Source organism: Zootoca vivipara, chromosome 7 (assembly GCF_965207765.1).
Source record: "Zootoca vivipara chromosome 7, rZooViv2.hap1.1, whole genome shotgun sequence".
NCBI classification, from domain to species: domain Eukaryota; kingdom Metazoa; phylum Chordata; class Lepidosauria; order Squamata; family Lacertidae; genus Zootoca; species Zootoca vivipara.
The window spans coordinates 69296558-69324497 of NC_142590.1; the positions used below are offsets into that span (position 1 = coordinate 69296558).

Sequence of the window (27940 nt, forward strand, 5' to 3'; positions counted from 1 at the left end):
AAGCCGCAGGGGCGGAGCAAGCAGGGGGGCAGTCCGCCCCGGGTACCGCCCTGGAGGGGGTGTCACTTGGGGCCGCGCCCCCACCCCTCGCCTCTGCACGGCAGCCTGAAAAGAAAGAAAAAAGCTGCAGGTGCGCCTGCCAAAATCGCTGCGCGGGTGCCTGCTGGAGGGGAGGTGGTACTCGGGGCCGTTCCCCCACCCCGCAATTGGCGCCTGAGCCTGGACTGTTTATGCTCTGTTTAGAAGTCGCGGGGGTGTGATCCCCCTCTACCTAGCACACGTGCACATCCCGCTGCACATGTGTACAACGTAGAGAGGATCGCCCCCGCCCCCCGCGACTTCTAAACGGAGCATCCAGGCTCCAGATAGATAGCCCACTGGTGCGGTGGGCTGCCGCGCCAGTGGGCTATCTACCTGGACCCTGGACGCTCCGTTTAGGCTCCGTTTAGAAGTCACGGGGGCGTGACCCCCCTCTACGTAGTGACGCATGCATTGTTACGTAGCAACACACACGTCGTTACGTAGTGACGGCGCACCCCCTGGGGGCATGGCAATTTGCCGCCCCGGGTGTCGCGGCACCTCGCTATGCCCCTGGGAAGCCGTGACTGTTAAAAGTGGTGTAATAGTGCTTTAGATGGCTGTGGCTTCAGTATTGCCTCTCCTCTTCTTCCTTGTTCTTTGTTCTTCCTCTGTGCCCTGAAATTGTCCGTGGATGCTGGAAAACTCCCAGCTGCACAAATTCACAGCTCCCGGTTCCCTTCAGCCTATCATTATCCTTTGTTCCTCTGCATCAGCCTGTCTCTCATTGACACCCCTCCGTTCCCCTCCTGCTCCTTTGCCCTGTTTTCCCAATGCTGTCCTCCTTGCCTCCATCTCTTCCTGTCTGTATTCCTGACTCTCTGTCTTGCACATGTTTCTCACTTCCATCTCCCCAACCCCGTTACTCACAGCTCAAAGGCAGGAACTGCTTGAGAGCTTTAATCACAAAAGTTCAAACGAAAGAGAATTTATTTAATAGAGTTGTCATGGCTGATAGTCTGTGATGTAGACCCTGTAGCCCCCTGGCAGCAGAAGAGAAAGACCATTTCCTGACTGGAGCACATCTTGACACCTCTGCGACTTGGTTCCAGCCATCACAAACGGCATCAGTCCATTTCAATCTGTCTATCACAAACGCACAAGCAGCCTCTGGAAGAGAGGGCAGCTTTTTAAGCTTGGGTTTCCAACGGTCTCCCTCGTATGAGGCTCTACAAAATCGAACACAGGCTATCGGCCTTGTAAATAAGAGTTCTGAGCTATTCCATGGGTTAACATTTAGCTTATGAGGATCAATGTCCATGTAACAAAACCCAACACACGTGGGATCATAGCTTCACTTTGAAAATTGTACACTAATTTGGGAGGGAGGGGCCGTGATCACAGCTTGCAAGCCTATTGCAGGCAACAGCCACAATTTACACAGATGTGCCTACACATAAATGATGCTCTGCATGCGTTGTCTGTTACTTGAATGTCACAAAATGCAGGCACACAGGAATCATTCATGTATGCAGCCTAGACGAAGGTTAGTTGCAATTAATATTGGGACATTTTAATACTGGGACGATTAATTCTACCTCTCAGCCCTGTACCCACACCACAAAAACACTCGTCCATCAAGAAGGCTGAAACGCCAGGAGTCACTCCCATATTTGCACACCTAACTGCAGATTCCCAAACAGGTGGGTGGGATACATCAGAAGAAATTCTGACAGACTTGAGTACTACCAGCCTCCCAATGTGACTGTGTGGGACACAATTCTCAAGCGTAATTAGGATGAGAGAGAAATCTCTTCCAGTGCATGGGGTGAGGCCAATAGGAAGCTCCTCCATGCTAAGTGACCTTCTATTTAGTGTCCCCCATCATGAAATGTTTTGGAACAGCTGGTCCTAACCATTCCTTGAAGTCCCCAAGCCCCCACTACTGAAGTTTGGGTCTTGCCACTGGACATTCCAACCAACCACAGCCAGAACCCCTGAACTCTTCCTAGCACTGTCTCTGGTTCTGGCACTGAAGGAAAGGATATGTGTCCAGTAACCCCTACAGAGGGCAGAAAGAGTGAGCCTGCAGTAGCAGTAAGTTGAGCGGCAGCAGCCCAGCACCATTTACAACAGGCACTTGTGCAGAGAGCAACTGTCTTCTTCCAAATTTAAACACAGCCAGCTCACTGTTTATAATGTAGATTCTAATTTTGATAGCTGCTAGTGAGCAAGGTTTTTGTTTTCTTAGGATTAGCAAGTACTAGATTCAGTATCAGTTCCCCCCCCCAATCTCTCTCTCTCTCTCTCTCTCTCTCTCTCTCTCTCTCTCACACACACACACACACACACACACATTTGGCCAACACCTTTTGATTTACAGGGCTGAAAGAATATTTGCATATTTTCCATGACAAAGAAAAATCATTTTCTTCAGAGACTGATCGTCCCCTAAAGGGAATCTTGGTGCTTCTCATATATACACCCTGACCTACAGGAGTTCAGATGATAATGGAATTATTCATTCCAAAGAAGGGAGGCTTGTCAAGACTGTTCAGAAATAGCAAGAAGCAAAATTATTTCTGAGCAAAGCAAACCAGATGCTCCCCCCCCCACTCCTTTCACTCACCCACCTGCCTAGCTTTACCCTGTTTCGTTCGTTCCTTTTTGTTCCAATCCAACTGCACACATAAACCCCTCAAGGAAGCACAAACAGAATCCTGGGAACAAGACAGTTACGATATTCTGCCTATGATCTGGGGCTGTGTGTTTAATGTAGCAAATAAAATGTGATCACAGAGCTGTGACAATCCTGCTCCAAATCCCCTAAATTCAATCTGGACTTGTGCCCAGGACTTGACTGTTTGAGAATTTGAATTTACGTTTTTCGAACCCTCATGGTTGCAGGCAGAGAAAACAACTGCAAAAAGTCAGGAGCAGTTCCAGCAACTCCACACTATGCATCCTGAAAAGTCCCCCTTCCAGTTACTAAACCCACACACCTTGCCACCCATGACAGATGAACTGCTCCTGCAGGGAAAATACTCTAAATTCTTTGGAAACCCAAATATTATGTTCCAGATAATAGGCTTATACACATTAAGCAAATAGAGAGGAATTTCCATAAACTACTCTGTTCTTATTTCCCTGGCATATAATTTTGGGCACAAAACCCTGACATAGTATCTGGGGAGGTGCTGCAGCTTCACTCTCTGGGCTAAGAGTTCTACTTTTCTGGTGCTTCCCAATTAGAATGCCATACAGTACATATCTAAAGGACCGTCACATGGAAGAAGGAGCAAGCTTGTTTTCTCCTGCTCTGGAGGGTAGGACCTGAACCAATGGCTTCAAGTTACAAGAAAGGAGATTCCGACTAGGCATCAGGAAGAACATTCTGACAGTACGAGTTGTTTGACAGTGGAACCGTCTCCCTTGGGAGGTGGCGGGCTCAGCTTCCTTGGAGGCTTTTAAGCAGAAGGTTGGGTGGCCACCTGCCATGGATGCTTTAGTTGAGATTTCTGCATTGCAGGGGATTGGACTAGATTAAGTGTTTCCCAAACTTGGGTCTCCAGCTGGACTACAACTCCAATCATACTTAGCTAGCAAGACCAGTGGCCAGGGATGATGGGAATTGTAGTCTGAAATCTGTTGGAGACCCAAGTTTGGGAAACACTGGATGGTCCTCGGGGTCTCTTCCAACACTATGATTCTATGATCAAAGGGCAGCTCTGCATTGCCTCATCTCCTGAGCATGCCTTCCCTTGGCCTCCCTTCTGAATGATCACCTCACCTCAAGCAGCTCTGCCCACATCCACAGAAATCAACAGGGAGCCCCAGTGGTCTGACCCAGCCCTGTGGCCAAAAGGAAAAACCAACCAAGCACCTATCAGTCCACAAAATCCAGATTGCACATTCATCTCCAAACACAGCATGCAGTAGTAAGGCCCGCATGCCATACAATTGCTTTGCATCATTTCTGTTCTATCCTGGCTGACATGTCTGCTTATGACAACCTGCAAGTGAGGTATCGGGGGGGGGGAACCCCACAGTGTTCAGAATGGAGGCACTTGCTGCCACTCCAAGCAGTAGAGAAAGGTATCGGTGCAACAGCAAGGAGAGGAAAAGATGACGGCAGTGCTTGGACAATCTGATGCAGCCCTGAAGCTTCTTGCTGAGGAGCAAGGCCTTATAGAAGAAGAGTTTGGATTTGATATCCTGCTTTATCACTACCTGAAGGAGTCTCAAAGCGGCTAACATTCTCCTTTCCCTTCCTCCCCCACAACAGACACCCTGTGAGGTGAGTGGGGCTGAGAGACTTCAAAGAAGTGCGACTAGCCCAAGGTCACCCAGCAGCTGCATGTGGAGGAGCGGAGACGCGAACCCGGCTCCCCAGATTACGAGTCTACCACTCTTAACCACTACACCACACTAGCCAGACAGAACTTGCGTTTCTTGTGGTGTAATGGGAGAATTACAGTGAGAAGAGATGATAAAGAAATTTGGTTCAGATGTTAATTGAAACGTACCTAAGGCACGCTTTCTGAAACAATGTGAATCTAAAGACAGCTATCCTTTAAAATTCACACTTCTCCACGTGCCACAATATAGTTCTCTGGCCATAAAGTGTACAAAATGTGGATTATCGGGGGAAAGTGTGCATTAAAATGCATATATTAGTGAATGTAACATTAAAAATGCATTATATTTTGGGACAATTTCTGGCAAAAATAAAATGTGCAGATCAGACCAAACTGCACACAAACATGGAAGTATCAGTATTATATTTTAAGGCTGATGAATTTTCACAAGGGTTTTTTAAAGAAAGAAAGAAAGAAAGAAAGAAAGAAAGAAAGAAAGAAAGAAAGAAATCACAACCCAATGCAGAAATGTGGAGAACTGAACTTCAGCCTGGAAAAAAAATGAGAAAGCAAAGATGAGAGATTCATTCCAGTGGCAGGAAGAATTTGCCCCACACAATGTAGTAAGTTATTTTCAAGGAAAGCAAGAACAGTAAACAAATAGGGGTTTAATTTCCCTCCCAGATGAAGTGCCCCTCCCTTGGATGAGAAAGAATAGCCTATGTCTCTCTCCCTCACCCCATCTGTCTGCCTAGGCAGCACCAAGATGCTTTCAGCTCTTTCTATCGGTCCCATGTCCCCACATACCGAGCCCAGCCTGCAGTGCTTAGGCTCCCTCTCCTTCTCCCTCCAGCCATCACCATGATCAACTTCTTTCATTAATAATGAGTGTCTGGTTTTTATCAGCTCCGCTCGCCCCAGGCTTAGCCCATAATACACTAAAAGGGAGCCAGGCATTGGCAGCTGGCAGGTCCTGGCGAGACAAGGAACCGCAAAACACGGACAAACAACTCTCCTCACAGCTCTCTGCACACACAGAGCAGGGGTACAATCCCAGCTAAGAAGAGCTTGGTTGGCTCTTTATGTCATTTTCTTTAAAAAGTGCATTATTATAATGATACCATCTGCCTAAATTGCGGATGAAACCTCTCTATGCAAAATAAACAGGAGATAATTTTTTTTTTAAAAAAACAACAACACCAGAGGAGTCTTGAGACATCTATGGATGCTTCTGCCACAATAAGCAAGCCATCCTTAAACAAGAAATTTATTGTGGCATGAGCTTTCAGAGGCTCTTAACTTTTGTTAGTTTCTCTCTCTCTTTTGCAGTGTCACAAAACTCTACTTATGTTACTAACATGGGTACCCTTCTCGATGAAAAAGAGGAATGCACAATCTGCCATTTAAGTGTACAAGCCAGTTAACAGAATTCCAGAAATTCCAGAAATTTCAAACATTTTGCCATGTTACCACTAACCCACACTGTTGTCAGGCAAACAGAGAAATCAGTACAGTACAGACTGCAAAGAATACCGAATGACCCATACACTGTCTTTTAAGCTACAAATCAATGTCAGCAACAGCTACTGGATAGCCCACGTGGAAAACATGGTATCATTGTTACACTGCCATTATTCAGATTAGCTAGGATTTCAATGCCTCTCTTGATCTGGTTTGCTCTAAAAGGCACAGTTTACTATAAACCTGTCATCTTGTACTCTCTCAACACTTCAGATCATAAATAAAGTCAACATACTAAAGAAACAGATATGAAAATGTATTAAAACTTTACAGACATTAAGTCTATGGCTTTTGACTCACAGAATATACAATGATAACCAAACGACGTAATGTGGTTTCACAACACTGAAATGCAGACAGTCTATATCAGGCTTCCTCAACCTTGGCCCTCCAGATGTTTTTGGCCTACAACTCCCAGGATCCCTAGCTAGCAGGACCAGTGGCCAGGGATGCTGGGAATTGTAGTCTCAAAACATCTGGAGGGCCAAGGTTGAGGAAGCCTGGTCAATATTATAATAGCACATCAATGAATACTTTACAAAAATTTCAAATCCTTTCATACTATATATCACAGAAATACATGATGTTTCTTTAGCACCTTGACTTTATTGTATTTGTTTGACTCTTAAAACACTTTTTCAGGGCCTTTTCTGTGATGGTACCCTAGTTGTGAAATACTCTCCCCAGAAACTCATTTGAAACCTACATGCAGTGGTTTTTATTTTTCCAGGCTTTCTAGCTTAAAGAACATGCTCCAGTGTTTTACAGGTCTTTAGCACTACTGTTTTCCCTTTGCTCTTTTCACTCTGACACTCTCCGTATTGGGGTTAAAATAATAAGAAACTTCTCAGATAACTTTATTAATGGTTGCATCATGTTCTCGGCTAGCCCTATGGCAATATGAGGAGCCAACGTAACGACACTGTTGCATATTCAGTGTTTCAAAGCAGAACAGTGCGGCTTTAACATTTTCAAATCTCTGTCGAGATTTGACATCCCTGAGAAACTGTGTTCACATTCGCACGCCATATTGCCACACATAACAACAGTAACAGTGCTATCAGTAAACAGCATGTCATAGCAACAGCTGAACACAGCACATGAGCTGTCTTTGTACTTTTATGCTGTCTCACAGCCTGCTGCAAATGAACTTGCCTGGAAGGTTTAAAATGAGCAGGGCCCATCCTCAACGATCATTGAAAACTGGGGGTCCAAACCTTCGCTGCCTTGTTGGATCTCTTTGGGAGAAGAAAGGGCTGAGGAGTAAACTCTACACAAATCTGGAGTGGAGTCCCGAAGGATAGTACCTTGTACACCTCCTTCTGGCAACTCCTGGTGCCAAATGTATTGGTCTGCTTTCCTTTGGACCACATCAGTGAGGCAAAGAGAGTTTTCTTTCTTTCTTTCATCTGGTCGCCCAGGACATCCGTGCACACCGGGGTGACAGGACCGAAGTCCCCCCAAAATTTTAAAGGAGGCGGATGCCAGGCCCCCTCAATATTCCATGGCCTGCAGTGGGCCCCGTCAGGCCTTCCACGACAGGCCACACTGGGTCTCCTCATGCCGCATAGCGTTACATGCAGATGCCAGGCTCCCCCAAAGTTGGGCAGAATCTGGTCTGCACCCCAGGGAGATCATTTGGGTGCTGCTAACGCAGTGGTTTGACCTCTCCCCCAGAGGCGCACCCCATTGTCTCTTGAAACAGACATATGCCCACAAAAAAAAAACACTTCGGGCATTTGATTAAGTGGATGGAAGGTTTAGTCCCAACAAACACCTGTGCACCCAAGATTGAAGAACACTGCTCTAGCCCGTGGAAGGTTATGCCAAAAAGAGTTTGTTAGTTTACAACCACCACCACTGCCACTGCCACCAAACAAACAAACAACAACAACAACAACAACAACAACAACAATTTATTATTTATACCCCGCCCATCTGGCTGGGTTTCCCCAGCCACTCTGGGCAGCTCCCAACAGAATATTAAAAACACGATAAAACATCAAACATTAAAAACTTCCCTAAACATGGTTGCCTTCAGGTGTCAGATAGTTGTTTATTTCCTTGACATCTGATGGGCGGGCGTTCCACAGGGCGGGCGCCACTACTGAGAAGGCCCTCTGCCTGTTTCCCTGTAACCTCACTTCTCACAGTGAGAGAACTGCCATGAGGCCCTCGGCACTGGACCTCAGTCTCCGGGCAGAACGATGGGGGTGGAGACGCTCCTTCAGGCATACTGGACAAAGGCCGTTCAGGGCTTTAAAGGTCAGCACCAACACTTTGAATTGTGCTCGGAAACATACTTAAGGTGCCACATGATTCTTTGTTACTTTGATTTGATCCTGAACCTCTCAGGATCAAATGCCCCTCTCCTTTTCATTCTGAGTGAAAGACACTTCTGATGCCAGAGTTTTTTCTGTGGCTGTTTCTGGAGTTAATACCAATGCATCCTATTGCACGTTTCTGTCTGTCTGTCTGTCTGTCTGTCTGTCTGTCTCTCTCTCTCTCTGTGTGTGTGTGTGTGTGTGTGTCAGCACTTCTCATGCATCTACACTACTCTGGGCCACCTCACAATGCAATTGCACAAGACTCTGTAAGCAAGTATAAAGCAGGATGCAGATACTGCTTCAGAGAACCTGTCATCGGGGTACTTGCACATTCTTTTAGCCAGGCAAGAAAGAGGAAGCAAAATAGTTGCCGTTCTTGGATGGACTGCCAAATCAGTCTGTAAACTTGGTGAAAATAAATCACCATGTCTGGATTATGGATTTGTGTGTCTTATGTCTACGAGATAGATGGCCCAAACCTGTGAGTCAGAAATCTCTCAGGAGAAGTGTGATCTGCTGCTGCTGAAGCAGAACCCTACACCTCTCTCTTCCATTACTATTAATAGGTCTGATTAAAGAACTCAGTCAGTCATGAGTTTTAATTGGTTCCGCAATATGAATTTGCATAACATAGCACATGAATAAAGCTTCAGTTCTGAAGGAGGAGGAGGAGGAGGAGGAAAAAGCTTTTTGTGGGTTTAGGTGATACGTGTACCGTTTAGATCAGGCATCCCCAAACTGCGGCCCTCCAGATGTTTTGGCCTACAACTCCCATGATCCCTAGCTAAGAGGACCAGTGGTCAGGGATGATGGGAATTGTAGTCCAAAACATCTGGAGGGCTGAAGTTTGGGGATGCCTGATTTAGATGATGCTTTCTAGTCATTGCAGACTACAACTCCTATCAGCCCCAAACCAGCACAATCTTTAGCCGGGGTGATGGGAGTTGATTTAGATGCTGAACATATAGCAGGCACCACTGTGGAAAAGGAAGACTTCTTGTTTTCAAGAGGAGAAAATTCTCTTCTAAGGTATCATTTGCCACCCACAGTTTCTCTAAGTACTTGTGTTTCAAACAATTTACACTTTTTTAAAAGTGTTGGATTATTAATCAGGGGTGGTGAGCCTTTGGCTTCCAAATGTTGTTTGACTCCAAATCCCATCATCCCTGACCATTGGCCATGCTGGCTGGAACTGTTGGGAGGTGGAGTCCAACAGCATCCTAAGGGCCACAAGTTCCCCATCCCCACTTTAGAGTCAAGCACACTGATTAACTGCCTGAATCTAGTCAGGCCAGATTGCAACCAGTCAGGCGGCACCTCTAAGGCCATCACTTGTGATTCGTGTGCTGAATAAAAAAAGCTTTAAGAAAGAGTTGGGTTGAAGATCTAAATACATTTACCTGAACAGTGTGGGACACAGAATTGTACTGTCAAATATTATCACAACCCTGAAGACAGCAAGAGAACAGCAACTCCTGCAATCTGCTCAGCATCCACTTCAGGCAGCAACCAAGTGACAAACACCAAAATAATGAATGAATGAATGAATGAATAAATAAATAAATAAATAAATAAATAAGACTAGTGACCTTTCTACTCTGGTTTAGGAAGCATTCTTGGTGCCTTCTGAACTTATGTTGCCCCTCCAAAGAAGCCAGTCCAATAAAAAGGTATAATCTTACCCATTTTGCACCTCTGATTCTTTATGGATATCAGAGTCCTAAAGTTGAGAATATCACAGCTCATACTTTTTAGTCACTACACAATACCCTTCAGTATCACACTAAAGGTAAAGGTAAAGGGACCCCTGACCATTAGGTCCAGTCGTGACCGACTCTGGGGTTGCGGCACTCACCTCGCGTTACTGGCCAAGGGAGCCGGCGTACAGCATCCAGGTCATGTGGCCAGCATGACACGGCCGCTTCTGATGAACCAGAGCAGCGCACGGAAATGCCGTTTACCTTCCCGCTGTAGCAGTACCTATTTATCTACTTGCACTTTGACGTGTTTTCGAATTGCTAGGTTGGCAGAAGCTGGGACCGAGCAACGGGAGCTCACCCCGTCGCGGGGATTCAAACTGCCGACCTTCTGATCGGCAAGTCCTAGGCTCTGTGGTTTAACCCACAGCGCCACCTGTGTCCCTTACACTACTTCAGTACAAATGTGTACCTATTGCTGCAGATGAAATGACAACTGTTCTATAAGACTACATGTTTCACCAGCAAGTCCTGCTTTATGACAGCATGCCTCATTATGTTATGTTCCCGCAGTTTTACTGCAGTGTTTGCAGCACTTGGATTCAGGTCATACATACACACGTTGCATTCAGGCAGCAGTAAATTGCCGCATCATCAGAGACACAAGAATTCTGAGCTTGGCTCAACAACCAGGGGAGAAGAGAGAGAGAAAGAAGTTGAGAAAAAAAGGCATATTTCTTGAACCAGGTCCCATTGTTTTCAAAGAGGGATACTCCCAAACCAATATATGTAGGATTGCACCAGAATAATAATAATAATAATAATAATAATAATAATAATAATAATGCCTCAGATCTTTACAAGGAATTTTAAAATTGATACACAATCAGTAGCTAATCTCAGGAGAGCCCCAGAACATTCCTGCTGTTATTTCAGCACACCACCAGAAGCACAGCCACATGTTCTTTCAGACATAAAATGGGGACCTTGCATTCAAATTCTCACCTTGCCTATGTGCTGGCTGAATGTTGCCTTGAGTTTTCTGCACTAAGTAAATGTATAGCTCTATGGTCATTGTCCAGTATGCATTAACAAGCATACCTGCCAAGTCTCCCGCTGAAATGCGGGATCAGCAGCGGCACGGCACCGGAAGTTGCGTAGAAGCAACTTCCAGGGCCGCTCTGACCATGTGTGGGCACCGGAAATAGGGCAGAGCGGCACCGTAAGTCGCTTCTACGCATGCCTGGCGGCTATCTTGGTGGTGGCCGCCGCCATGTGGCCACCAGCAAGATGGCTGCCGGGCATGCATAGAAGCGACTTCTGGTGCCGCTCTGCCCTATTTCCGGTGCCCACACATGGTCAGAGCAGCACCCAAAATGGAGGCTCCGTGGCAGGTAGGAAATCCAGGGGATTTCCGGGATTTTTCTCCATTTGGGAGAACAGTGGGAAACGGATTAAAATCCGGGGCTTTCCCGCGAAAAACGGGATACTTGGCAGCTAAGTTAACAAGTGGAATACTGTGTCCTAGGAGGCTTGGCCAACATAAAAGTATTCACTTGGCCTTCCAATCTAAACCATTACATGCTTCCTCCTTCCCCAACCCAGTGAGATGCAGGAAGATGACATGCTGAGATGACCCAAAATGCCCCTCCTTGATTATTGCAAGGGCCATGGGAACAGCATGGGCTGCCAATACACCAACAGTAAGCATGCCACTAACTGATTATTCTCACGGCAGTCTGCCCTATGGCTCGTCTCACATAGGCTCTATAAAGTTCCAAGGCACATGTAACCAGCTGTCTTGTGTTTCTTAGCTAGGAGCTTTCTGGGGGCGGGTCAGGCTTAAACAGATTTGGAAAAATAAATGAGACAGCCAGCGCCAGCAGGAAAAGAGAAGCCAAAAGGAGTGGGGAGACTGGCTCAAACTGTAAGCCATGCATACTAACAAGAGCCCCAAAGTCCACATTCTCCCTGCACCATCCAGCTGAGCCAGACAGATGCAGACAGGGCTTAGCCAGGTTTGCAAAACTGCAGTGAGTAGTGGCAAGCACTGTTTAGGACCAACACTAGTCTACGTATATATACCAATGTCCATCGACAAAGGTTGCATTCAGGTTGACAGAGGCTGCCCAACTGAACCAGCAGCCAATCCTGTTGCAGGCAATCAATGGGGCACTGTCCCTTTCTCCTGCTGTGCCATATAAGGCTACGAGGTAAAGCATTCAGTACAAAGAACCTGCTGCAGATGTCAGAATCATATTAGACAGGCCTACATAGATGCAGAAGTCTATTGGCAAAACTGCTGTGAACATTCTCCAGTTAATAATAACGGGGGCTTGTCTGCCAGGGAGACTACATGCACAGAAATGGAAGGAGGAGAGAATACCCTCAAAGGAAGAATGGCTGTTGAAAATCTTGGAATACGCAGAGATGGCAAAACAGACAGCACTGATAAAAGATACAAATCAAAAATCCTTTAAAAAAGACTGGAAACCCTTTCTGGTCTATATAAAAAAATCATTACCCATATGTGAAGACCATAGTGAGGTTTGACGTGTAAGAAAACATCAGAATATATTTTAAAAACATGTTAGAGAGGATGAAATTAGATAAGACAGAAACTTAAAACACAATTGTATATAATTTGGGTTATGAACATTGATATTGGTTGAGCGGGAAGTTACTAGTTTTGTTGAATTGGAATATAACTGTTGAGTAACAAATGTAACTTTCTATATGGGAAAAAGAATAAGATGATGATGATGATGATGATGATGATTATTATTATTATTATTATTATTATTATTATTATTATTATTATTATATGATGGCCAAAAGACCCTATGGCATCCAACTCTGGGTTCAGGCTTATTCTCCCTAGCAGACAAGCCACCATTTTTATTAACTGGGTAATGTTCACAGCAGTTTTGCCAACTATGCTGGGTTCGCATCACCATGACAGCTGGTAGGGTGGGGGTTCAGACTTCATTCTCCTCTGAAATCACTGGGCATGGTGGAAATCTCTATACTGTATATATACATGTAAAAATGGCAGAATTGTGGGATCCACTTTTCTCCAAAACCGCTTGACCGATTGTGTTACAATTTGGACACAACAGTCCACGCCAAGACCTGAGTGTTTGTATAACCTCAGATTGTTCACACCTCATACCTATACAGGTAAAAACGTGTTTTTACACAAACAAAAACACCGCCCTCCAGTGGCATAATCCCCACACCACCTCCTCCTCCTCCACCTCCTCCCTCCCCATGGGGACTAGCCCACACCCCACAGACCCCACCTCTGGCACGAGCTACGCCAGCCAGGGAGATCCATCTGCCAACCCTCTGGGTAGGCCAGGCCCACGGAATCTCACAGGTCTGGAAGACGGTATCGGACACAGCCGACACCAATGCGGCCGCCTCATCGGGAGCAAGCCTACTCCCTCAGATGCTACCACACACCCGACAGCCCCGATGCCAGTGTGCCCACCTCCTCGGAAACAAGCCCCCTTCCTCTGACGCTACCTCACCGCCCGACAGGCCCGACACCACCATGACCGCCTCCTCCAGAACAAGGCCGCTCCCTCAGACACTGCCCCACCACCCAATAGCTCCAACGCCACCGTGGCCTCCTCAGGATCAAGACCGCTCCCTCAGACGCTACCACACCGCCCAACACCTCCAAACCACCATGGCCGCCTCCTCCGGACCAAGACCTCTTCCACAGATGCTGCCGCACCACCCAACAACCTCAACGCCAGCGTGACCCCCTCCGCGGGACCAACGGCTTTCCATAACTGCTTCCCCGCCAACCATCACACCCTGAAAAACCCGAAGCTATCTCCAAGGGAGCCAGGCTGCTCTGGGAACCCTTTCAACATCCCCGACACCCAACCCGCCCCGGGAGACACTATCATCAACACACCCAAGGACCCAGTAAACCATAGAACCCTACAGACCTCAACCTCTCTCAGACAACTACACCTCTTCCACTCCACACAGGACTATTAAGGTAAGACACGACACCTCAGACCCCGCCTACATGACCACTACCCCCCCCCCACAAAACCCACCTAGGGACCCATGACTACCTACATTTCACACCCGCCCTCTAAAACTTTACGCCATCCCACGTCTCCCCACTAACCCCCCACCTCACCCCACTAACCTCCAAACCCCACCCACACACCAATAACTCCCACCTCAAGACCCTTAACCACCTCCATTTTATACTTACTATACAACACCAACCACCCTCCATAACTTGACGCCATTCCGCATTATCACAGTAACCCCAAACCCCCACAAAAAAACCACCCTGAGAAACACTCCCCCCGACAAAAACATCAACAACGCCATCTGATGACTACTTGAGAGACACTTCACCCACGACAAAACCTTCAACAACGACGTCCAATAGAGACCGCTCCACACTACCGCCGCACACATCCCAAGAGAAAACCCAAACCCCAACACCCACGCCACCATCGATGATTCCTCCACAAAATACATAAAGACAGAACAGACTTTCTAATATCAACTATCTTACTCCTTTCTTACTAATTTCACACACAACGCCACAGCAACGCGTGGCAGGGCCAGCTAGTAAATAATAATAATAATAATAATAATAATAATAATAATAATAATAATATCATTTATACCCTGACCATCTGGCTGGGTTTCCCCAGCCACTCTGGAAGGCTCACAGTGCATATAAAAACATAGCAAAACATCAAACATTAAAACCTTCCCAAAACATGTCTGCCTTCAGATGTCTTCGAGAAGTTGGGTAGTTCTTTATCTCCTTGACATCTGATGGGAGGGCGTTCCACAGGGAGGGTGGTAGGAAGGAGTGTAAGGTGAGCTGCTCCCTTAACTAAAAGAGTTTGGAGCATGGAGAGAATTTAACTGCTGATTGCGGCAAGTGCCAGCCCCCAACCTAAGCACAATAGTACTATAAAAAATAAGGAGATGTGTTAGGGTTTGTGTAGGGCTCCTGAGAAGAACTGGTGTTTGCAAAGCAATCTGTACCATCAAGTGCTGAACCAGAATGCTGCTATATATAGCACCCAAGGTTGGTGTGAGAGACTTGGCCTTGGATACTTTTAGCACTCATAACCGGGCCTCTGCCATTGTTAGGTGTGAAATCAGGTCAACTCCAAAGGACTGGAAGCTGACTAAGGCCACCCTCTGACCCATGTTCCATTACCATACAACTCCACAGCTGCAATGAAGAAAGTCAGATGAAGGGTCTCCCAAACTTGGTACGGCAAGTAAAATATCTGTGATTGCCCTCTTTTAATGGAAGGGAGAGAGAAAAGGTACTTGTATGTTTTACCCTGTTGGGCAAATTACAGCTGGCAGGGATTTCAACTGGGGAAGGGGTGAATGAAAGAAAGGATTAATCCCATCCCCCTCTCGCGGGCACCATCCAGATTAGCCTGTCACGTGCCACTTTAGTGCATATATATATATAATCAGGAGATCCAATCATAGATTTTCCTTCACATTGTCCAATTTGTCTTCTGGAAGCCTGAAGTCATCCTAGCTGAACACCATTTCATTTAGGGATCTCTTTAGACAGAGAGCTAACCTGCAGCATGGCCCAGTGAAACAAACAAAACAAGCAATTATTGGCAAGGGGAAGTATTAGCTTGCACTGCAGCAAAAACAACAGACAGCCTTGTGGCACCTTAAGAAGATGACACAAATATATTATGACATTTATAAAAATGTCTTCATCGTGAACACAGGGGGGGGAATGGAAAAGGTCCAGATATAGTAACTGCAGGATATTCACCCAGTTTAGTTACTGAGCCAGTTCCGAAGATCCATAGAACTTCTTTTGAAACCCATAATAGGACACAAATTGGATGCTGTGAATGAATGTAAAACTTGCACCTGCTGGAATATTCAGGGCTGGATTCACCCAGTGCTGTAGCTGGGGGGTGGGGTGGGGGATTAGTCCTGGGTGAAGCCTCCATTGAGGCTCCCAGCCTCTGTGTGTGTGTGTGCGCGCGCGCGCAAATGTGTGTGAGGCAGGTATCAAACTGGGTATTTGACACGGGTGAAATAAAGCCTAGTTTTGCCCCTGGATTCACCTAACCAGCCCCATCACTGGAAGCCTGGAAGCCCTGAACAATAGGATTTCCTCACTTCCACCACACCTCCTGCAAAATTGGCTTGGGAGTGGGTCAGAAGAACCCTCTGACCAGTTTGTGGGAGAAGAAAGCATCATTCCATCTGGCAAGCTGTAATGCCTGCGCAGACAGGACAATGGGAAGAACACAATGCTGAAGAAGTGTGCATGCACACGAAAGCTCATGCCAATGATAAACTTAGTTGGTCTCTAAGGTGCTACTGGAAGGAATTTTTTTGTTTGTTTGTTTCGAAAATGCTGAACTGCACCCATAAATTCCAAGCACCACACTCCGCTCTGTTTTTGGTTGTCAGTATAATGGGCCCGTCCATCTGTAAATTCAGGAATGGCATCAGCCACGCAGCAGTTCTGAACTTTGTTCAACAGAAAGCAAACTTACTGCACTCTCTGATATGAATGCATGTTTCGAAATGAAGGAAAACTGCACTTTCCCCCGAAAGGTTAAGGGAGCGCTTAATTTTTGTAGGCTAACACCCACATTTTCTTTCTTTCTTTCTTTCTTTCTTTCTTTCTTTCTTTCTTTCTTTCTTTCTTTCTTTCTTTCCTGATTGACTGATTAGAATAATTTCTTTACTACTTTTCATTTAAAAAAACAAATCCCAAGGTGATTAGCAACAATAAAACAACAACAAAATTAATAACGCATACAAATACAACATCACAATTATAGAACTAGAGTGGTTAAAAGCTGGCACTGATGGTCTGGAAATGCCTGTGCAAAAACAGTGGGTTTTTAGTGCATGACAGAAGCAGACCACCACTGACGTACGGCAAAGAGCTCATTCCAAAGAGTAGGTGCCACCTCCGAAAAGGCCTGCTTATGCATTGCTCCAATATAGAGTTCTGCAGGTTGTAGCCCAACAAAAAGGACTTCCTCCAAACATCTTAGTGAACAATCCTTAGACAACATTACAGAGGTCCAACAAATTGACTCCTGTTTAACTGTTCCTTAGTCTTTAACCACAGGCTGATTCCCTTCCTTGTAGTATGTGGATCATTAGTGAAAGGAGCATATTTTCATGTTTCAACTCAAGATGCTTTCTTCCGACTCAATAAATACTAATCCCCTTTGAAACTATTATCACATGCATAACTTCTTCTGTTTGGAAGAACATAAAAGAGCCCTGCTGGAGCATGTCAGTGGCTCATCTAATCTAACATGGTGGCCAACCAGAGGCCTCTGGAAAGCTCATAAGTAGGACCTCGGTGCAACAGCACACTCCTCATTTGCAGTTCCCAGCAACTGGGATTGCAAATGGCAGTCAAACATAGCCATAAGTGACTGCCTTAACCTCCATGAATTTGATGTAGCCAAAAGCAGAAAGCTGGGGGCTTCAAAGGAGTGCAGCCTTGGAAGAGGTCATCTCCTCACCTTCAGGTGCTTACAACACAGCAGTGGCCCCAGCTTGGCCCCAGCACTACTTTACATGATGCTGTGTGTAAAGCTGTAAAGTAGTGCTGGGGCTTTTCAAGGGAACATTTCATAAAGAGAAGGGCAGAGCCCTAATTATGGAAGAAAATGTAGAAGTTCTTTACTAGAACCCATAAACCTCACACCCAGACTCCTCCTGCTTTTAGCCAAATCATGCCCCCCCCTTTCACCTCCTAAAAGCAGTAGCAAAGTGGGCAGGGAAGAGAAACAAAACCCTCCCCCCTCCTGCAAGTTTGGGAGGGCAACTGGAAATAGGGGAAAGGGTGCAGCTCAATGGAAGACAATCTGTTTTGCCTGCAGAAGGTCCCAGGTTGAATCCCCGGCATCTCCAACTAGGGCTGGAAGAGAATTCCTGCCAGAAATCCTGCAGAACCTCTGTCAGTCAGTGTAGAAAATACTCAGCTAGATGGAGCAATGGTCTGATGCAGTCTAAGACAGATTTCTACACTCCCAGCTCTCAGAGTGTTTCCTGTACTGTCATTTCCAGAATACAGCATATTATGCTAGGAGCCATTGGGGGCAGAGACAGCCTCTAGCACACCCTTCTAAAGAACTTGAATGCAAGAAACAGAAAACCAACCCAGCCTTACTCCATTCCTTTTTTGCTGCAAGGGCTTGAGGAGCTGCATTGCACAGACTCAAGGTTATCATGGTTTGGGGGGGGGGGGCAATGCAAGAACTCCAAGCCCAGATGTGTACAACTGTTTAGTCGAGGAGGCAGGCTGGCCTGAAAAGAAACAGGGCTAAGAAGCCTGTGAAGAAAGCCTACGTTACAAAAAATATGTGTGTGTGTGTGAGAGAGAGAGAGAGAGAGAGAGACTCCAGTAGTCCCCTTCCCTAAAACCTCCCCCCCCCAGCTGAGCCGGTCCTACCTTTGAAAGGCTCCCCATCTCTGCTGCGCTGCTGCTCTCCACTGGGCTGCTGCTGTGTGCACAACACACTCCTTTCCGCAGAGCAACCTCTTCTAACTTTAACACCCCCACACATTGATTGATGCATACTGCAGTCGCTGCAAACCTCACAGTCCAACAGCTGGGGGGGGAGGGAGAGAAGAGTCTGGGATCCCCTCCCACATCGCCAGGCCAGAGCATCAGTGACGGCGCTGCCTCTCTCCGTGTTTCTCTCCCCCACCCCAGTGGGATTCCCCTCTTTTAACACAAATCTAGCAGATGGCTTTAGACTAATAGCAGAAATGCTCGTTAGGCACCCAGCGGTGTTCATTGAGCCGCCGCCACTTCCCTCTGCGCCCCCACCCACTGCCTTCGGTCTCCCTTAGCTGTAAACATCTGGCTGGTTTCAGGGAGGTTTTCCAGGGAACAAATCGCTCCTGGTATCACACCTTGCTGCTGCAAAAAGCAAAGAGGGGAAAGGAGCCAGAGTGTTCTTTTTCCAGGCTTCAAATGGGTCCATGTTCCTCCACTGGTTTCACACTCACGTTAAATTACCTTGACCAAATGAATAAAACAATTTTTGGATGTCAAAGGCATACATCTCAGATACGGCCATTACATTTCCCCCAGATATATACTGGAACTAGAAGCCAAACAAAATGGCTATTCAATTACTACCACCCCTAGAATGGCACTAAGGCAAGGGAGGACATTTTGGAAGCAAGGGAGACAACATGCACTGGAGGGACAGATGTTGAAAATGCCCTTTGCTGCAACAGACTATTAAGCCAGGCATCCCCAAACTTCGGCCCTCCAGATGTTTTGGACTACAATTCCCATCTTTTCCGACCACTGGTCCTGTTAGCTAGGGATCATGGGAGTTGTAGGCCAAAACATCTGGAGGGCCGCAGTTTGGGGGGTGCCTGTATTAAGCCATAAATTAGGCGAAAAGAACCCTTTTTAGCCTGGGGGACATGAAGTGGCATCCTGAGATGATTTGGGCGTGGGGAGTTGGAATTGTAAAAAGTGAAGTTAAAGGAAAATGAAATGGAGAAAAGTACTTAACAGTGGCAATTCACATTTTTTTAATGGCACATACATCCTGGCATTGGTAAGCCAATTAACACATGTAATGTACTACAAATTATTTGTCTTGGTTCAGTCCACAAGCAACAGTACTGAAAATCTTGATTTTTTTTTAATTCAGCAGTTCCGAATTTTAGTTGTGCGGTCTATCCTATCATGCTTCACTGCCTCTTAAAAGTTGTTCTGACCGTGTTTGGTAGTCTTTATTTCATGCTGCATAATTCCATGACACTGAAGGTTTAAGAAAAAAAATATTTTTGCTAGTAGAACAGCAGCAATAAATGGCTAGAATATTCAGCAGTAATATCATTAAGGGGAATGGTGTGGTTAAAGGAGCACATCAACTGTAACTCTCAGCAAGCACCATTAGTTCATCTATAGTAGCTGGCAGAGAATTTCAAAGCACTTGCTAAAATAGTGATCTAGTTCACATGAAATTTTGAAGAAGTACTATGCTCGCAGATAAATAAATCCCAAAATATTATATTCCTTGTAGTCAACATGAGCACTCAAAATAGTGGAGGCTTGGAAACAGTGCTATCTTGTAACTTTGCCAATTTTACCTCTGCCCTAATAATAAGCAGACTTGACTACTCCTAGACAAGGTGCTGCTCTTGGAAATTACTCTGAGACTTCAATTGATGGGACCTGACCTCCCGGATGAATTGTTGTTGCGTATCAAGAGAGGGAGAGATGAAGCAGCAGTGGGAAAGTGTCAGTTCACCGGCTAAACCAATCTGGTGCTCCTGCCGGTGTATTTGCACCATGGCACCCGCTCTGCTGCTCTTTCTTTGCCCCTGCAAGTAAGCGGCAGTGATTGACCATTTGGGAGGTTGGATAAATACCTCCACCGTACAATGCTGTCTGTGTACACACGCGCACACACACTGCAGTAAATAAGTAAAAAGAAAAAGCTTCCATTGTAGAAATCAACTTGTGCCAGTCAACTCATCTTTCCAGCAGATGTGCCTTCCATCTGTTCATTACCAGGCAAAACACAAGAAAGAGGCTCTGCCCTCTCCCTCTGCTGCCCCACCAAATATTACCTGGATGCCCTTTCAACATTCAATTAGATAGACAGTTATGAAGTAGCAAGGAATACGAGTGGCCATTAGGCTGTCCCCTCAAATAAGTCACATGTGACATTGCTGCAAGCACCCTGGCTTGTAAGTAACCCCATAAACATGACAATGAGGCTATTCTTCCATTACCAAGTAGTTATTAGTACATAAATAATGACTCCTTTAGTGGGGCAGTATTAGAATGTGCTGAGAACCTGATGCAATACAGAACATCCAAGAACAGCAGGATGGGACAGATTTGCTCCCTGTTTGTTTAGTCCTACTTCAGGCATTCCCCCATCCCACCCGGCACAATTATGATTGTGCAAGGCGCTGAGGAGCGCAGCTGGGCTTCCTGGCCCCACCCTTTCTGTCACATCCTCATCACCTCTCATGTCTTGCATGCACCTCTCATGTCTTGCAAGAACAACTTGCAGTGAGGAACTTGCAAGTGTGTAGGCTCTGTGGGTTAAACCACAGAGTCTAGGGCTTGCTGATCAGAAGGTCGGCGGTTCGAATCCCTGCAACGGGGTAAGCTCCCGTTGCTCGGTCCCAGCTCCTGCCCACCTAGCAGTTCGAAAGCACATCAAAGTGCAAGTAGATAAATAGGGACCGCTCCGGCGGGAAGGTAAACGGTGTTTCCGTGCGCTGCTCTGGTTCGCCAGAAGCAGCTTTGTCATGCTGGCCACATGACCCGGAAGCTGTCTGTGGACAAACGCTGGCTCCCTCGGCCTATAGAGCGAGATGAGCGCCACAACCCCAGAGTGGGACACGACTGGACCTGATGGTCAGGGGCCCCTTTACCCTTTATCCTTAGGCTCCCTGTAGAATTTTTAACCCAGATCCTCCACCAATAGGTTGCCAGTTAAGAGTTAGCCAAGTTAGCTTGAGTGTGGGTTCCTACTGCAGGTAAGATAAATACACCATTTGTTGACCTAATGGATACATCTCTTAATATTTAAAAGAGTCAACTTCCCCCAGGATTACCTGTAATCGTACTAATGGTCAACAAAACGTGCAGAGTTACACACTGATCAACCTTTTATTTTTGCACAGTCAGTTGAATGGCTGCTTTGTGAAGGACTTGGCAATATGGCTATATGACACAGAGAAAAACAACCATGATTGTGCAAGTTGATACTAAAAGCTTTTACCTGAAGAATACTGTGAGAAGCTCATTACCCTTGATGTTTTTTCAAGGGTAGGAAACCACACTTTTTAGTCACTGAGAATAAAGCAGGAAGCACAGATCTATGCACTGCTTTACTGACCAAGTTTTGGTCAGTTTCTTCAACCAAGGAGACACCCAGACATATCTCAGCAAGAGGAATTTATTCAAGCTGCCCATACCAAACTGCAGAAGTTTATTACCTGGGAGTGCAACAAGTCACCTGAAAAATTCACTCAGGACAGCACTACGGATATCACTGAAAACTCAGCCAGCTGAAAATCTGATCCATCCTTGGTTGAATCAGTGATGCAGTCATGGGTCTTTATGATTTAGAGCCACATGAATTGAGTCATATCCACACCATACATGTAAAGAACTCTAATACAATTCTAAGTCATAGATTTTTCCCAAAGAATCTTGGGAATTATGGTTTGTTAAGGGTCTCCTAGGGACACGGGTGGCGCTGTGGGTTAAGCCACAGAGCCTAGGGCTTGCTGATCAGAAGGTCTGCGGTTCGAATCCCTGCAACGGGGTGAGCTCCCATTGCTTGGTCCCAGCTCCTGCCCTCCTAGCAGTTCGAAAGCACGTCAAAGTGCAAGTAGATAAATAGGTACCGCTCCAAGCGGGAAGGTAAACGGTGTTTCCGTGCGCTGCTCTGGTTTGCCAGAAGCGGCTTTGTCATGCTGGCCACATGACCTGGAAGCTGTACGCTGGCTCCCTCAGCCAATAACACGCGATGAGGGCCGCAGCCCCAGAGTCAGTCATGACTGGACCTAATGGTCAGGGGTCCCTTTACCTTTTAAGCGTCTCCAGACAACTCTCAGGACCCTTAACAATCTACTGATCCCAAGATTCTTTGGAGGAAGCCATGACTGTTGAAATGGTATAAGAGAGTTTTAAGGGTAGGGTATTGATGTGAAAACAGGAGTGCCTGGCGTGCTCTGGTCCATGGGGTCACGAAGAGTCGGACACGACTAAACGACTAAACAACAACAAATTGATGTGATCTCTGATCAACCAGAGGGGACTGTACCAAGTCCAACTGCTATGCCAAATAGGGCTGGGCAATATCTGCTTTTCAACATCACAATACACAATACATTACACCAGCTAAATATCAAGATATCACAGAGGGCCTTGCTAGGCCTCCCCACGGAGACAATGGGTCCCATCATACCTCCCCGCAGCAGCAGCAGAGGGCTTTGCCACCTCCCAGCAGGAGACAAGGTGCCTGCAAATTATCTGCAAAGTATCTGTAAAGTATTGGTTCAGGGGAACTAACCCCTGGGAAACTGTTAAGTCTCCACATTTGTTCACCAGTATATTGCCTTGTTGAAACACTTATCACTATGTTATTTCAATACTGGTGTGGCGATTTATCTCACAGCCCTAAGGCCAAAGAGCAGAAATAATGGCAACAGAATGGGCATGGGTGGCTCAGTCCCAAAAGTTTTACTTTGGTAAGAAGCGCTCTTGCTTGTTCATGCGGGATGCTGTCCCTCCATCAATTAGAGCTGCACTGCTAAACCAACCATGGAAGAAGCTACCACAAAGGACGTCATCATCGTCCCTCCTCCTCATGATACAGGTAGGTAGCCGTGTTGGTCTGAGTCTAAGCAAAATAAAAAAATTCCTTCAGTAGCACCTTAAAGACCAACTAAGTTTTTATTTTGGTATGAGCTTTCATGTGCATGCACACTTCTTCAGATACACTTGAAACAGAAGAGTCAGACCCTTATGTATATACAGAGGGTGGTGGGGGTGGGTGGGAATGGGTGATGGGGTGATGGGAGTGGTAAACCTGTAGATGGCTGTTAACGACTGCTGATGACTGCAATTGGTCCTGCGGGGAAAAAGCAAGGGCTGAGGCGCCCTCCTCCTCATGAGTTCCTCCTCCTCATGAGTTCACTAATCTTCCTCCTCCTCATAAGTTCACTAATCTTACTGAAACTATGTTTGATTTCCCCAAAGCTCTTTGAAACTCTTTAGGCAAGATTTGATGGCTGGCCTGCTTAAAACAATTTACCATTTATGTATGTACCTAGTTATGATGCACTGGGGGACTTCTGGCCCTCTGGTGTTGGACTGGCTGGTAGCACAGCCAATGACCAAGGATTGATGTGAGTTGGAATCCAACAAAATATGGAGGGCTACAGCTTCTCCACTCCTGACCCTAGAGTCTACCAAACCATGAAATCTTCCTCCCAGTGCTATTGTCATGAGATTTGTTGCAACCGTTTGATTCATTATATAAAGTTCAGTATATAAAGACAAGGTCTATAACAAAGTTTGTAGATACAAAACTGAAAATGCCTATAAATATTTCACAGCTATTACCCATTGCCTACAGATGCTACACAGATATAGATACCGTGTTTCTCATATTATAAGACACGTCTTATAATTTTTTTTACTCAATGGCTTTTTACCCTATGGCTTATTTTCGGGGGGTGTCTTATTTTTTTAAAAAAATTACAGTATGGTACCTCCCCTGTCGCGGCTCGGCGCCCGGAACTGGCTGCTGCTGCGCTGCTGGGCGCGTTGTCGGCGCTTCAGCAGGGCACGCTGCTGGGTCCCGCCGGGTCGGGGCTTCACGCGGCGCGCGCTGCGGCTCTTGCTGCGTCCCGCCGCCGGGTCGGGGCTCGGAGCAGCGCCAGCGCCAAGCGCCAACCCAGCGGCGGGACCGGCAAGACCTGCAGCGTGCGCTGCTCCAAGCCCTGACGCGGCGGCGGGACGCAGCAAGAGCCGCAGCGCGCTCAAGCTCGGGGCTTTCTTCACTCGCTCCTGCTTGGCGCCGAGCTCCCAGCGAGACTCACAGCCACTGCTGCCTCCGCGCGCAGCAGTTCAAAGCTCCGGTGGGGCAGCCTCTTCGCAAAGGAGCTCCGGGAGGGACCAGCAAGTGGCAGCCGCGGCGGCCAATGAAGGCTTGGCCGGGTGTTTTTTGTTGTTGCTGCTGCGTCCCGCTGCGTCCCTCCTCTTCCTGTCGCGGCTCGGCGCCCGGAACTGGCTGCTGCTGAGCTGCTGGGCGCGTTGTCAGGGCACGCTGCTGGGTCCCGCCGGGTCAGGGCTCCACGCGGCGCATGCTGCGGCTCTTGCTGCGTCCCGCCGCCGGGTCGGGGCTTGGAGCAGCACGCGCTGCGGCTCTTGCCAGTCCTGCTGCCGGGTCGGGGCTTGGAGCAGCACGCGCTGCGGCTCTTGCCAGTCCCGCTGCCGGGTCGGGGCTTGGAGCGGCGGGCGCTGTGGCTCTTGCCAGTCCCGCCGCCGGGTCAGCGCTTGGCGCGGTGCATGCTGCTGGGCATTTTGGAGGGGCAGCAGCATCCGGTTCCGGGCGCTGACAGGCATCTTCCTCTTCCATGGCGCCATCCAGACCTGCTCCCACCACCACGGCTTATTTTTGGGGTATGTCTTATATTTCTTCAACTCAGGAAAATCCTGCCATGGCTTATTTTGTAGGGATAACTTAAAATATGAGAAACACGGTACTCACAATAAAATAGTGTAGTCATCAGAAACTACACATCACTGACCAACTCTTGGAAATGTTAACAACATGAGGATGGAAGTTAAAAATAGTCCTGGACAGATTTGTGGGCAGAGGAAATTATTTAAACTCATAGAAGGGAAGCAAAAAATATATATACTCATTTCTTGCCTGCATGGACTTGAGAACCCATACAAATACGCACAGCATATTAATTTCTACAAACCGATCTATAAGCATGTTTAAGTGTTTGATAAGAACAAAAATATATGCATACCATGTAAAACAAAATCTGTAACCCACATGTAGTGCATGATTAATCTACCCCTCTGGAAACGGAAATAAATTTCCATCAGCAGAATCTCTCTCCTTCTCCTCAGTAGAATTTTGCATCCCTGTTTCCAGAGTAGCTTAGCAAAATGGCTACATATTTTGCATTGATTTTCCTACATGAGGTTTCCATGAGCTCTGCTCACTAATTCAGTGCAGAACTAACTAGAGAGGGTAAGGCAGAAACAATCCCTTTGTGAGGCTTGCTTTGTGGTCAGAAGTGACTGTGTTCCCTGGGCACAAAGAGAGCCATTCAACGTGTTGCCAGTAAAGCTCTGGTGTTCATTATTGCCTTGTGGCTAGTCTTGTGCTGAGTAGAGACAGTGTTCATTTATACCGCACGCATAATGCTGACAGTGGACAAGTTTCATCCTTGCAGATGAGATGCTGCACGTTGCAGTTTGGGATGCTGCCAGGAGATTATGTCCGACAGCTTTATATTTACATCAAGACATTAATCCCAAAGGATCTACAGATTCATATACATAGCAGAAATAACATCACGGAGTATTGAAATGAAGCCACTGCTGTCGTTACTCAAATAAGGAAAAGCAAGGAGTAATGTCTTCTGCTAAATTCACCAAGATGCTGCAATGTCAGAACAAGCGAGTTCTGCAGTAAAATGTTGTAGTTCAGGGGCCCAGCCAGCCTGCCATATCCTCTTTAGAAATACTCCATTTCATCCCCACACCTTCCATCATGGTAAGCCACCATTCTAGGGCTAGAGCATGCCCAGTCTCCTTGGTCTGTTTAGGCCCAGGGATTCCACAAATACATACTGTACCTCCTTGTGGATTTTTTCTCCTAAACATATTTTGTACTTCTGCAGACCTTGGGGCTCATCCAAGCCTGTTTATACTTACCTTCCAAGTCCCGGACTGCAGAATCCAGGACCGGCAGCCGTGTGACACCGGAAGTTGTGTCGACGTAACTTCCGGTGTTGCTTTGCCCTTCTATGGGCACCAAAAATGGCCGCCGCCAGCTTCGAAAGTTGCTTGTACGCATGTCAGGAAATGTATCGACGCAACTTCCGGTGTCGCTCCGCCCATCTATGGGCACCAAAAATGGCCACAGCCGACACCGGAAGTCCCGTCTATGCACTTCCGGACATGCGTAGATGCGACTTTTGAAGCCGGCGGCGGCCATTTTTGGTGCCCATAGAAGGGCAAATCGGAAAGAAAAAAATGGCCACCGGCAGGAGAAAATAACGGAGAAAAACGGGAGATGAAGTGATACGGGGGACCACCGGGAAAAGGTAAGTAAAAACGGGGGTTTCCCGGGGAAAACGGGGTACTTGGCAGCTATGTGTTTATATTTCATTCTTGCTTATGGATTGTGTCAGTTTGGTTACATAAAAGTCAACACTCGGGGAATGAGACAGGTATTAGTATACAGGTTGCTATCTTTTACTAACCAAGCAAAGAATTTGGTCAAGAGTAAGTGAAGAATTTTATGTTTCATGGACTTCTTAATCAGAACCACTAAATATCTATGAAACATGTGTTTACATACTTCTAACCCCAGCCCAACCCAGCAAAAGATATAAAAGTACTTTTATATCTTAATTATTGAAATGAGCAATTTCAGCTGTGCTTAAATCTCTCCAATAAGACAACAATGCTTTATTTTGTTTGAATAAAACACTTTGTGTCTTCTGTTACTTGGGGTCAATAGCCTGATCAATAGGGATCAATAGGGCTGGAAGATGGAGCAAGCTTGTTTTCTCCTGCTCTGGAAGGTAGGAGCTGAACCAATGGTTTCAAGTTACAAGAAATGAGATTCCAACTAAACATCAGGAAAAACTTTCTGACAGTAAGAGCTGTTCCACAGTGAAACAGATTCCCCCTGGAGGTTGTGGGCTCTCCTTCATTGGAGGTTTTGAATAGGAAGAGGAAGAGGAAGAAGAAGAGGAGGAAGAGGAGGGAGGGGGAGGATGAGGAGTAGTTTGGATTTGATATCCCGCTTTATCACTACCCGAAGGAGTCTCAAAGTGGCTAACAATCTCCTTTTCCCTTCCTCTCCCACAACAAACACTCTGTGAGGTGAGTGAGGCTGAGAGACTTCAGAGAAGTGTGACTAGCCCAAGGTCACCCAGCAGCTGCATGTGGAGGAGCGGAGACCCAAACCCGGTTCACCAGATTACAAGTCCACCGCTCTTAACCACTACACCACACTGGCAGAGGTTGGATGACCATCTGTCATGGATGCTTTGGTTAAGATTCCTGCATTGCAGGGGGTTAGACTAGATGACTCTTCCAACTCTTTGATTCTATTATTATATGAGCTCGTCAAGCAGAACATTCACAGAACATTCACAGCTCAGTTTCATCTACATTGACTGGAAGTGGCTTCTCCCTACCTGGAGACGCCGGGGATGGAAACTAGGACCTCCAGCATTCAAA

General features: G+C 46.6%; 1 protein-coding gene across 18 annotated transcripts in view; it reads right to left on the bottom strand.

Annotated features, from left to right (window-relative positions):
• The window catches only part of EPB41L1 (erythrocyte membrane protein band 4.1 like 1), a 184834-nt gene that overhangs the window by 74169 nt on the left and 82725 nt on the right, over nt 1-27940 (bottom strand). Inside the window, exon 1 of one of the 18 annotated variants that reach the window (XM_088674564.1) lies at nt 18392-18502. The exons of 16 other annotated variants lie outside the window; for them this stretch is intronic. The gene's annotated coding sequence lies outside the window, so the exon portion shown is untranslated. Of the gene's footprint in view, nt 1-18391; nt 18517-27940 lie in introns of those variants that run through there. One more of the 18 variants, XM_088674558.1, reaches the window with a different exon arrangement.